Below are 13952 nucleotides of genomic sequence, written 5' to 3' on the forward strand. Positions count from 1 at the left end.
ACATTTCTTTCCTGAAACTTAGCAACATGTTAAATGGGAATTAAAGGATTCCATAAATGGTCTTTGACTCTATTAATACTCCATTCTTTCTTCTATAGACGTGGCTTAGTGTCTCTTATGCCCACTTGGTCTACTTTGCATCTGGGTAAAATTTGGTTGCGGATGGTTGGCGGTTATTCGAAGTCTTTTTCCAGATTCAATTTGTATCCTATAGGATTTAGAACTACAAGAAATTCACCCAAGTATAAAAACAAATAATGAAACAACACATTTGGTGAGCTCAGGGAAGGGATTTGATGCTGACTGGCGGTTTGGATTGAAGGGAAATATTGAGAATTCGCTTTTCAGGGTAGGATGTGGTTGCCTCATCCTGCTGCCAAATATATTCTGAAAGACACCCTTCTAGGTGGTGGTTTCTTTAAGGAGACATGATTAACTGAGCAAGATTGTTCTCTGTTGTGGTTTTGGAAGAACAACTGGGTAAGGTCACTGTGTTTAAAGAGCATATTTGTTGTGTCTAAATTCCAGTGTCTGTCTATAACTAGACCCACGGTTTAGATCAGTAATTTATTTAATTTCTGATTTAAACTCATGCTCTGACTCTTAGAGAAAACTATGCCCAGGAAGAAGAAAATTACCAGAGCATTCACCATTCCCAAAAACCTTTCAGTAACAGAGGACTTCGACTTGTTTAGCACATGACTTTAGAGAAACCACAAAGCTTGAAAATACTAATTTTTTCATTAAAGTGCCAGAAAATTCAAACCCAGAGTTTTAAACAGTGGTTGTTATATACTATTAATAGCTCTAAAATAAGCAACTTTTGGAATCAGGATGAAAGTTAATTATAGAACTTCTTTGCCGTAGCTGTTTCTATTTACATCTCCAAACCACAGAAGCAAATAATGTAGACTTTACTAACACATCAGCATCTTCTTGTCCTTCTCTTAAGTTTCTGATTTCTTTGAAGCTACTCTTAAAGCTTTCCCTTAAAAACACATCGTAACCGAATATTCCCAGTTCAAGGACAATTTCAGTTTGTAGTTTTTAGTCTAAAGGAAGTCTTCTTAAAATGCCGAATCTCAAGTCACTTATACCCCCAAGTAAGACAAAAGATCAAAGCTGTTGTACACAGGGTGCATATTATCCAGTCTGTTTTGTATGTAGTCCTTTTGTGATTGTTTGCTTCATCAACAGCAAACACAACATAGTAGGAAGAGTCAAGAGCGTGAAGTTATCTGCTATGTAGTGATCGTTTCCACCACCAAAATGTAAGTGTGACATTTGGGTTGATTTTTAAGAAAAAGAAAAATTTGAAAGTGAAAGTAACTATCCAGAGCAAAAATTTTAAGATACTGCAAAGTCTAGCAGAATTGCATGTTTTGTTTTCAGTCTTAGCCAATTTACATGGCGGCAATTGACTCAGTTGGGGTGGAGAGCTGACTGATTATGAACGTCATTCTCTCCAGCACCCCGCCTCACAGACACGCCCAGCTGACCCTGAATTAATCAGTACCCACCTACACCAGTCTTGGCTGCACATTAGAATCACCTGGGGAGCTTTTAACAATCCCTATGCCAGGTAATTAAATCAGACCAATTAAATTACCATCTCTGGGGGTGTGGTCCAGTCGTGAGCAGCTTTTAAAGTTTCCCAGGTGATTACAATGGGCAGCCAAGGTTATAAAACCGCAGCTCCCTATCTAGATACATCCATGAGGTTCTGATTACCTTAGCATTTCTACTTTTTATTTTATACAGAATGGGGTAAGAGGCTGCCTAGGACTCCCAGAACATTCTCCATTTGTAAAAATATCCCTGAAGTGGACAAACAGCCTAACAGAAAGTGAGCACAAGACAAAACATGTATGTCTCTCAAAGACTGTAACCTCATAATTCAATCTCATAAGTAACTGAAATGCATTTTTCTAAAAGAAAAATCTTTAAGTACCTATTATATTATAGCAATGATTGCAAAGAACTTAATTCCCAGTGCCCTTGGGATTATGAGAGGGAAGACATTCTCATATATTCCCGGAGGAGTGAAAATTGGCAAACTTTAAAATAACAAGAACTACAACTACTAAAGAAAATACCTAACATTTAATGAGTGGTAACGATGAGCCAGGAACTGTTCTAAGTACTCCTAACTCATTTGATCCTCATGACAGTTAAGTGAGATAAATACTGTGATTATCCCCATTTTCAGCAAAGAGACTAAGGCACAGAGGCATTGAATCACACAACTAATAAAGAAATGGGACATGGGGCGCCTGGGTGGCGCAGTCGGTTAAGCTTCCGACTTCAGCCAGGTCACGATCTCGCGGTCCGGGAGTTCGAGCCCCGCGTCAGGCTCTGGGCTGATGGCTCGGAGTCTGGAGGCTGTTTCCGATTCTGTGTCTCCCTCTCTCTCTGCCCCTCCCCCGTTTATGCTCTGTCTCTCTCTGTCCCAAAAATAAATAAACGTTGAAAAAAAAATTTTTAAAAAGAAATGGGACAGGGATGCACATACCAGTATTCTAGATCTAGAGCCTGTGTTCTTTGGTACTCACAGCAAGGTAGGGAAACTTGATATTGTGTGTCCAGGTCTCAAAGAGGACCCAGTATATCAAAATTCCTCTTTTGGGACTTGTCTTAAGAAAATGATCAGATATATGTTTACTTATGTCCACTAGGAGTAAAATAAAATATTGAAAAAATGGGAAACAAGATGAAAGTCCACTAATAGGGGGTTGGTTAAGTTAACCATGTTATAATCATATGATGGGATGATATGTTCCCATTAAAAACCTTGTTGTAAAGCGATTCTTTCCAACCCTTTTCACATCATGACACGTGAAGAAAATGACAGTATTTTTATATCACACGAGGGCAAACAGTCAAGGGGGCTGGAGAATACTGGTTCTGGAAGCTGGTGGCACATGTCCAGCCAGCCACTGCAAGAGGTGATGGAATCTTATCTTGACATGTCTGTAGTGCATCCCCAAAGATTAGTTACAAAGTACTCATTTGTAGGAACATATTATGCTACAGGCAAACGTTCACTAAATTTTGCTAAATGAAGACAATGCCAACTATAAAGAATCGTAATACATTCCAGGCTAATAACTCCATCAGTACATATTGGTACAGGTAGCCATAAACCCATACCAGTTGTCAAACTATTAAAGGAATTCTGTATCTGCTGGTAAATAGCCCATGCCCCGACAAGCCCACCAATGCCACTGCCACTGCCACAACCTCTGCTGCCACCACCACCCATGGCTTCTCCCAAATATGGCAAATCTGGACTTCCTCAAGATAAAGCAGCTATGAAGTAAAGCCTGAAAGGGGAGTTTGGAAGGAAGGTTCAGGGCTTTATTCTGATTGGTTGGTGTCTAAGCTGTGCAGGTAGTTCAATGTTTTGAATATTACCTCTGCATATTAAAAAAAAATCTCGGTAGGGAAGAATTTTTGGAAGAATATGTATTGCAGATGTTAATATTTATTCGCTTTGTACTTTTCTGGATTTTTCTACTCATCCGCTTTGATCAATTATATGTTTATAAATAGGAAAAATAAAGACCAATACATAATACTTTTTAGAACTGATCTTGTGATTATGGTTGAATCTGAATTCTTAAATCCTGATATTTACGAAAGTATCTTTGGCCTTCAAAGTAACAGAAGGCTCCTGAACTGGCTACTTGAAAGGACCCACTGGTTGGGATGAAGAGGAGACTGTATATCAGCATGGTAACCTAAAGATAAGAGTCCTTTTCCCAATTGCTAGATACCACAAAAAATTCTCATAATCTTGTGGAACCCAGGGAAGGAGATAGGCTCCCAGTAATAACTGAGATGGAGTTTTAAAGACAAAATATGTTGATTTAAAAGTAATAAAGGACTATGTTCTGTCTTGTCATTCTGGGTTTCTGGGCCAAAATTCCACACAAACACATTGTTGGGGAGAGTGCCCGCCCATGCTCAAATCAAACGACACTTCCAACCTCTGACGGGGCCAGTGCTGCTGTGAACCCACGCTGCCATGATTTATGCCAGAGAAGGTCACCACTGCCTGAATGATGGGTTCACTTCTCAGGGTGGCCTCCAATCTGCAGCCATCTCTTCTGCCCAGCGAAACAAAACACCACCATCTCTGTGTGCTTTCTAATTCCCGTTATAGCTTCAATGTGTCTACCAAGAGGATCCTTTGGTGTGGCCTTCAGCCCTTCACTCTAAATTCACACACACACACACACACACACACACACACACACACACACACACGAATGAATGTCTGGCTTTTCCTGATCTTTTTTTTTTTTTTTAATATTTATTCATTTTGAGAGAGCATGAGAGAAAACAAGTGGAGAAGGGGCAGAGAGAGAGGGAGAGAGAGAAGTGGAAGCAGACTCTGCACTCCCAGCGCAGAGCCTGACACGGTGCTTCAACTCATGAACCAGGAGATCATGACCTGAGCTAAAATCAAGAGTCAGACACATAACTGACTGAGCCACCCAGGCGCCCCGTCCAGATCTTTTAAATAACATGTGCAAACAAAAACTACTAATTCCCTTTCCCGCAACACAGCAGGGAATCTTCTCTCTTTCCTCTTAGCTGCTGGGACTGTCCCCCGCTCTCATCCCACTGGTTTATCCTAGCAAAGGACGCTAAAAGAGCTCTGCTTTCCTCCTGGAATCCCATCCTTCCCTAAGTATGACAAGGGAGAACAATGAGGCCCACCTGCTCCTCACTGGGGAAGAAATACACAAAGCGAGCTTAAGTAAATCTCCATCTCAATAAATATCCTTTCACATACTTTCAGATGTGCGCTGCTATTGAAAAACACTCAATATTCATTGAATGAATGGTGGCCAAGGATATATTTGAACAAACAAAGTGTCATCACAGCACCTCGATAATTTGGAAGTTGTCTATCACACAACGGAACCATAGAACATAGCTAAGAACTGAGAAGAAAACAAAACAGATGTCTTAGAACACTTTACAACTGGGCACTATCAACAAAGGCATCATTTTAGTCTGTTTATATGTTACTTACAGTTCAAGTCAGCCAGGTTTTGGGGTTTCTTTGGTGAAAGGCCTTGAATTTTGGAGCCAGAAGGACTTGGGCTCGGATTCAAATAAATTTAACCCTTTTCTTAATCTGCAAGGTAGAAATAATGACATTTAACCACAAAGTCATACTACGAGAATTAAAGGAGCTAACATATGAAAAGAATCTAATGAAATCTTATAGATAAAAATGTGTTTAATAGTGACTTCTTTTTTCTCCTTTTCCAAGACCAAGGCAGACTGGAAGCAGAAGATGAGGAGGTTTCAAAGATGGACAGATAACAGTGACAAGAAATAACAGGCCTAACCTGACCAGAAAGGATATTATGTGGAAAAATAACTCAAAACCACCAGGATCCTTCTTCACTTCCAAGGCCATCACTGGGTCACAGTAACCAAGAAAAGGTGAAATTATATTCAGTATCTTTCTCGGAAGTTGGTGAGACAGGACAGGGACTGTAGACTACTTCTCTCCAAAATAAATAAGATAGAAAATGTTGGGGCTGGGAAGCTTTGCTCAGGGTAGAGGAAAGGGGAGGTGCCACCTTATAAGAAATGGATACACCCGAAGAGCTTGGGTTAACTCTATCCATGGAGCAGAGGTTAGCAGTCTTTCAGTAAAGGGCCAAATAGTAAATATTTTCAGCTCTGTGAGCCACAGAAGGCCTCAGTTACATATATTTCTTTCACGTGTGTATGTTTGTTTTGCCACACTTTAAAAATGTAAAAAAAAAAAATTCTTAATTTACATGCTGTACAGGAGCAAACCACAGATTGGATTTAGCCCACAGGCCATACTTTGCTGACAGTGATGTCCTGTACAGGATTCAAGTTAAGCGCCTTTTAAAATCCATTACATAAAATAATGGGTGAAGTGTTGACGTCTGCATTTAAGTCACCTCACTAGAATCGAAACTTCATTTACTATCATTTTAAATAAATGCACTAATTGGGGTTTACTCATGTTAATATGCCTCTGCTTATAAATGGGAATTTTAACCAGCCCAAACAATAAATGGCAAAACTAGGACTCCTATACATATCGGGGAGAAAAGTAAAACTGTATCACAAATAAGAGCTAGCATTTATTGCAAATGTGCTCCGGGCAACATATATGTGACTTGTTATGGACTGAAGTGTGCGTCCCCCTGGCCCCTGCCAAATTCATGTGTTGAAACCCTAATCCCTGGTGTGACTGTATTTGGAAACAGGACCCGTAAAGTAGTTAAGGTTAAATAAGGTCAGAAGGGTGGAGCCCTAACTCAACAGGACTTGTGTCCTTCTAAGAAAAATGCACACCAGGAGTGTGTGTGCCCAGAACACAGGTCACAAGAAGCCTGCTTGTCTGCCAGCCAGGAAGAAAGCCCTCACCAGGAACCAACACTGCCGGCACATCGATTTTACACTCCTGGGGTAAAGTCTGCTATTGAAACCACTGAGTCTGTAGTATTCTGTTGTGGCAGAGTTGGGGTTTGAACCCAGGCAAACTAACTCAGGGTCATGCTCTTAACCAGGTTACAGTGACATTCTTCTCTGGTTTACGGTAAAGATGGCTTCCCACTTAATTAAATAGCACTCATAAGAAGAGCTAACTAGCATCTAATAATGGGACTTGAAATGCTTTCACACATGACCACCTGAAGACTTCTCTAAGTGTCAATCATACAAATTTTACTGCTTCCAAAAGGAGCTAAACAAAGAAGAGATTGATGGCCTATTGCTTGGCAGGGTGGATGTTGGAATCTGCCCAAGGGAAGAAATATGAACCAGATTGTATTTTACCCCTTATGCCTTATATAACATATATGCACCTACAACGTACACCATGGCAACTTTTGTACAGACATTTTTATATAAACCATTTTTTTGTGCAAAATGAAATGTATACTAAAGGAAAGATTAATTTCCAAAATAAACTGGTCTTCCAGATTTTATAGATGTGAAGGGGATGAAGCAGACATACCCAAGCGACCCAACCTTTATTTTGGCAATCTTCTTTTACCCTCTTTCTTTCCTCGTTGCTCCTGATCTCTGAACTCAGAATCCAGCATTGGCTAATCCCCAGTGGTGTTACACTAGAGAAATGCTCAGGCTGGGCTTAGAGGTTAATCCTGAACTGAATTAACTCCTAACTGATTACACAATTGAAGACTGTTGCAGGAATAGGAAAACAATGGCTAATATGGGCAGAGAATTATCATTAAAGGTTGTCAACTCTTGCGCTTACCCGGTCTGCAAGTTTAATAATCAAATACATAACCTACATGATTTTGAAGGGGCTCATCTGAATATTCTGAATGAAAAATGACAATCCAGGAGGGCACAAAAAGACCCCACGTTGCAAACCGGTTCTCTGGCACCAGTGTTAGATGAATCAAATTTATTCCATTCTGTACCTTCAGAGGTATAGAAATGACTTTCTGAAATGTTGAAGGAGGCATTTTTAAAAATTTCTTTTCTAGAAAACATGCACTGAATACCTCTTGTAAATATTCAGTTGGATTATGGTGGAAACAGCCTGAAACATAGATAGTAGACTTCATAACTTACTAAGTGTTTTTTTGAGAAACATTTATTACAAAAGATTAGTAACTAACCCAATACAAAGATACTAAAGTTGATTGTCATTTTTTTTCTCTCACTCTTACTTTATATGGTTGGTATTCAAAATGTTAAATCTATGACTGGTGTGGTTTGTCTGATGCTAAAAAAAATGGAGCAGTGTGATTGCTGTATATGTGTTCAGGCAAGAGTAGCTTATGTTATTGACAGTATTAATATGATAGTTAGCACTTTTTGCATTCAACCATCAACATTTAAGAAGCACCCAAAATCTAGAGTGCCTGGATGGCTCAGTCGGTTAAGGATATGATTCTTGATTTCGGCTCAGGTCCTGATCCCACAGTCCCAAGAAGGAGCCCATGTCGGGTGGGGTTCCGCACTGAGAGTGGAGCCTGCTTAAGATTTTCTCTCTCTCTCAAAGAAAACAAAGAAAAAAAGAAGCACCCAAAATGTGTCAAGCACTCTTCTAGATACTTTGGATATACCACCAGTGAGTAAAACAAAGATCTGTGCCCTTGGGAAGCTCACTTCTAACAGATGGAAAATGAACAATAAACAACAAGCAGGACAAACAAGTAAATCACTGTATAAGTTTGGAGGGAGACTCCAGACAACTGAAAATGCCCCACGGCAGGGCTTGGTGTTTTGAGGAAAAATAAAGTGACTGGTCTAAGGGTGGAGTGCTTGGGCAGGTGCAAGTAGCAGGAAATGAAATACAAGATGGGACTGAAGAGGTGGCAGGATGGACCAAGCCACACAGTGCAGGGTGAGATATGGGCCGGGATCTGGTTTGGTTTATGCAGAGTGCCGTGGGAGAAAGCTACTGGAGGGTGCCCACTGGGAAGTGATGGAATGTAACTGACATTTTCACTGGAGTACTTTGGCTTCTCTGTGAGGAAGACCCTAAGGGGGCAATGGAGTAAAAGGGAAGACTTAGGGGCTTTGAGCCAATTGTGGCTTGGACTGGGGCGATGGTCAGGGAGATGGTGAGGGGTGGTCAGCTGGAAAATAATTTGGAGAGAAGCCAGTAGGATGTTCTAATATGTGAGGGGTGACAGGTAAAAAGAAGTCCAACTTAGTTTTGCCCTAACTGGGACCGTGGTAATTTTGGGAACAGGATCTCTTCATCTGTACCAGGCAAACTAGCTGTGTAGAACCAGCCAGAGTAGCTATAGTCAGGCACCTTTTAGGAAGTTATACCCAGTGATCATGTGGAGGCAGAGAGCCTGGGGCATGATATGTAATGGTTTGCAACAAGCATCAAAAACAAAAAGAATAGGATGGAAACAGAATATAAGGTATCAGAGAACACCACATATAATAAAGAAAATATGCATATTTATATATTTGTATGCACTTAAATCTCTATATCTATATCTATATCTATATCTATATCTATATCTATATCTATATCTATATCTATATAAAGGAAGCAGTGTTTGCATATAATAGATCAGGATTAAAAGTAATTCTTACTATGGATTTAGGTCAAAAAATTTGAAAGCACCTGACCCAGTATGCCTCTCAGAGCACAGCACGTTGTAGATGATTCAGTGGTTTTGTTGAATTAGAATGAAAACAAAAGAAAAAATATGAATTGGTCTGGTAATAAAACATTTCTTTTCTTTGTCCTAGGGAAGGGGCACGGGGAGAGAAATGTAGTAATCTTTTTCCTCCATGTTAGCTATGACCACAGACCCAGTAAACTGTGCATACAAAAAAAAACTTAGGGGCAGTACTTCATTATTACGCAATTTCCAGGGACAGCACTGTCCTTAATTCACAGTGAAACAGACTGAAAGGTCAGGGTGAGTGGTGACAAGCAGTTCTGCCTATTTCCAATGGTAATAAAGTTTTGATTCCCTGACCAAGGTATTGCATTGGTTGACATGGGCCTGGAGCCTATATTCAGGCTTACAAGTCCATATTCTTTTAACACTTAAAATATATTAACTAGAAAGCATGCCATCTTTGGTGAATGGAAAATAGTTTGTTGTGTTTGGTGCAGTTAGGGAGAGGCACAGACTAAACTGGAAAGGCCAGTGGTAATTTCGGGGCTATGAGACATGCAGTCTATATGCCAGGGATGCTAGGTTTAAACATGTGCGTAGCCGTGTTGTAGAGCAATCCCTCCACTAAAGTAACGGATTTAGTATTTATATCCATGCTTTTTTAAAGTTTGTGGTCAGTGACTCCCTATCTCCTGGATGAACAGAGCTAGTCAACTGCCTGCCACAGGAGAGTTCAGATTACTACATCAGAAAGGCAGAGTGGGGGAGAGGGGGAAGGAAAGAAAACAAACAAAAAAAAAACAACAAAAAAAAAGTAGATGTTTTTCTCCAACATAGTTTTTTGAAGCTCATCCACCCTTCCATTGCCATTTTCACTGACTACCTGAAACTATTCTTCCAATGAGTTGAAATACTCATAGGCCTTTTGACACAAAGTGTGGAATTTTTGAGGGACTATTGGTGACATGGAAGGGAACACTCTTGCTCCCCTAGCACCTGACTCACTATGGGAAGTCAGGACAGTGGAAGGAACCCAGCGCCCACTCCCTCCACGGCCACTGGGTTCTCTTTGGGCTACAGAGTTGAAAAGGAGGAAGACTGGAGACGGGGAAAGCCATGGGGAGTCTGGTTAAGATGTAATGGAGGCCTGAGCCAGAACACAGGGACACCAGAGAGGCCACATTTTCAGAAAAATATGTTTCAGATTTTTAGTTTACAAATTTCATGAATTTTATCTTGAAGATTTTAAAACCTAGGCTGCTTTCTCTTCTATCTGTGTAATATGAAATAGCTTTTTCACTGGCATGGGAATTAAAAAAATTACTCTAAGCAAAACATAATTAGAAAGATAAACATACTTCCTTCTTAAGCATATGATATATGCATAAGCCTAATCGAAAATATTTTGCTGGCTTTGCTATTCAGTATTATCTGTGTCACAGCTCCCCATTCCCACCCCTCCCTCTGAGGCCCATTAGAGCAGATAATTATGAGTTGACTTGATATAGGGAAGAGCCAAATTAAGCGGTGATGTAACCAGTGAGAGCCACGCTAATCCTTTCCATCCCACACAGCAGGTGATTCTCAGACAGGCTCTTTACCAGGCTGATGGTTGGAAAGTTTTAGAAACGCAGTCACAATTAATGGCCGTGAACCTAGGCAACAACTTAGCCTCTGTAGAGATCACGAATATCCTCCCCTCTTTCTTTCTTCTTCTTCTTCTTTCCCTCTTTTTGTCTGAAGAGTTTGGCATCATGTTAAGATGCCTGGCATTGTGATTCAAGTTCTAGTTTCTGAGATATTCCAAATGATCCACTGCTGGCGCAAATAGAAAAATCTCATGTTGTATGGAGCACCTGTCAGGCTTCACTGCAGGACATCAACACACTATTTCTCGTCACTTGACAGTATTTTGGTTACATTCACCACAGCTTCCTTATATAAAACACTGTTCTCTCTCCATTTGTGTAAGTGTGCAAAAAGTTCCCTTTAGGTGTTTTCTAGTGCAAAAGTTGGAGAAGGCATGAGTAAAATTTCTGGATATACATACTTAAGCTTTCTATAATAAATGATTTTTAAGTGACGATTTTAAGCATAGTTAAGCTAACTTACATTATATTTTCGCTCAAGCAGACTTATATACAAAAGCATTCTATGGCCCATGAACAAAAATGACATGGCTGGGTCACTGTCAACAGGCTTACATTTAAAATTATCTTCTAGGATTGGGAATGAATGTATGTTGGTCCCACCTTCGTTCCCTGCCAGATCCCGTTTGCTGCAAAGCTTCCATTTGTAAGTCTATTGGTTGAGAATAGGGGAGCGGTTGCCAAATATCTGAGAATAGAAAAGAACTTGACTTACATTACCATAATGTTTTGTCCAGTTGAACCTAATGACTACATCAACAGTATGTAGCATATAATGTTTTTATTTATTTAATAAGAAGTGTAGTGAAGCATTTGAAACAACCTGAATCCCCAATGAGAGACTGGTTAAGTAAATTATGAGTTATAAAGAGATATAAAAATGCTATAATATTGGAAATGGAAAAGGAAGCAGATAAATCATATACTTGTGTTTATAAGTGTTAAAATTTAGGAAAATGTACACTTATTGAAAAAAGAAACTAGTCATTAAGATAGCAGAATGGTTATATTATTTCTTTGTTTGTGTGTCTCTGATATGATGCTCTGAGAACACGGCATCGGTTATACTAATACCCCTGTGAAAAACGCATGAAGTAGATCTGATCATGAGGAAACATCTGACAAAGCCAAAATGAGGGCCAGTCTCTAAAATAACTGGCCTCTACTCTTCAAAACTTTCAAACCCATGAAAGACACACACACACACACACACACACACACACACACACACACACACACACAAAATGATGCCCCATTCTGGATTAAAGAAACTAAAAGAGACATTTAAAACTAAAAGCAATGTGTGATCCTGGGCTAGAAAAAATTTTATAATAGATTCTATTAAGACTCATATATATTTGCTAACTTCAAAGAAAACTCATTCCTAATAAAAATGATTGCAATTTTAGCCTACGGCCACTTATCACAAAACATTCATGTGGAAAATAATTCAATAAATAATCACATACTTTATTTTACAGTAAAAATTCAATATTTAAATACAATATGTAAATATCAGTGATAAAAAAGTAAAGCTTTAAATTTCAGTGAGTATTTTACTGACTTTTTATTATAAAAATTAGAATTTTCTTTAAAAGTCTTATATTTTTCATTTGCCTTTCCAATATTTTATAATAAAAATTTCTTGAAGTTGCTTTTCTACGTTGCTTATATTTGTTAGAAAGTTTAATTACCTTTGATATCCCTGTCAATATTCCAGGAAAAGACAAAATATCAGTAGTCTAACAAGGACAAGTACTTGGTCATTATATTGCTTTTTTTCTTGGCTTAGTGAAACTAAATTTTTAATAATTAAACTTACAATGACAAAAAGGGATATTCTTTTTTCTTAATAAAAATTAGCCCTTAAGAAATCAAGGGATATTCTTTGTTCTTAAAAACTAAAATTTGGGGTGCCTGGGTGGCTCAGTCTAGGCTAAGCATCTGCCTTCAGCTCAGGTCATGATCTCATAGTTTGTGGGTTCAAGCCCCACGTCAGGCTCTGTGCTGACAGCTCAGAGCCTGGAGCCTGCTTTGGATTCTGTGTCTCCCTCCCTCTCTGCCCCTCCCCCATTTGCTCTCTCTCAAAAACGAATAAAACATTAAAAAATTTAAAACTAGAATTTAATGATTTCAGATTATTTGAAGAGAAAGCTTCATTTGTAGTTGAACTAAAAACAAAGCAAAGAAACAACACAAAAACAGAGGAAACATATTTGACCATAATTATATTGTTACATAGAAGCAAAAAAAGAAAAAGAGTCATTATATTGTAACTCTCTTTTTACACGGAAACTTTCTATATATTGGGCTTAGGATCCAATTCTGCAATTTATTCTGTCTGATAGTCGCCATTTTCATTTTGTATATGACACCAGAATCTATTTTATTTACCATAGCAGCAAATCTCATGGGTTAGAATTAGATTCTAACAAAGATGTCAGTCTGCCTTGGTGGATGAATTTTCAGTTCAACTACAACAAAGAAAAATCCTATCTCAATACCTTACTTACTTAAAAGATTATTTAATGTTTTTGCTTTGTTCTTTTGGATTAGCTGTAATTGCAGAAAAGAAGTCTTCATAGTCCAGAATGACAACTGTTACAACTGTAATTGTTCCTCCAGTCATAATGACAGGTTTAATTTAAAACTGCTCCTTCTCACTCAGATTACTGTGAGACCAACAACTCTGAACTGCTGTTTGGAGTTAAGAGTTGGCCATGGTATAGAGTGAAGATAATTTGATCTCCACAGGAATTCAGATTCTAATTTGAGCCTCACTAATCAGTGTTCTAATCAGGGAAACTAATCAACTGTATATACTGTAAGTTTATCTATTAGAAAGCCTTGGATTTCTCCCAGAGCTACAGCCAAATATTTCTTTTTTTTTTTTAAATTTTTTTTTCAACGTTTTTTATTTATTTTTGGGACAGAGAGAGACAGAGCATGAATGGGGGAGGGGCAGAGAGAGAGGGAGACACAGAATCGGAAACAGGCTCCAGGCTCCGAGCCATCAGCCCAGAGCCTGACGCGGGGCTCGAACTCACGGACCGCGAGATCGTGACCTGGCTGAAGTCGGACGCTTAACCGACTGCGCCACCCAGGCGCCCCTACAGCCAAATATTTCAAATGGCAACCAACTTTGCCTTGTCATTGCTCATACTTGATCATC

The 13952-nt window shown here is 39.1% G+C and overlaps 1 long non-coding RNA gene across 2 annotated transcripts in view; it reads right to left on the minus strand.

The window, feature by feature from the left end:
- The window catches only part of LOC147581496 (uncharacterized), a 126047-nt gene that overhangs the window by 59130 nt on the left and 52965 nt on the right, over positions 1–13952 (minus strand). For both annotated transcript variants that reach the window (XR_015249974.1, XR_015249975.1), the window contains exon 2: positions 5045–5149. This is a non-coding gene — a long non-coding RNA (uncharacterized LOC147581496). The remainder of the gene's footprint in view (positions 1–5044; positions 5150–13952) is intronic.

The sequence above is a fragment of the Puma concolor genome, chromosome B1 (assembly GCF_028749965.1).
Source record: "Puma concolor isolate L17-30 chromosome B1, mPumCon1.1.hap2, whole genome shotgun sequence".
NCBI classification, from domain to species: domain Eukaryota; kingdom Metazoa; phylum Chordata; class Mammalia; order Carnivora; family Felidae; genus Puma; species Puma concolor.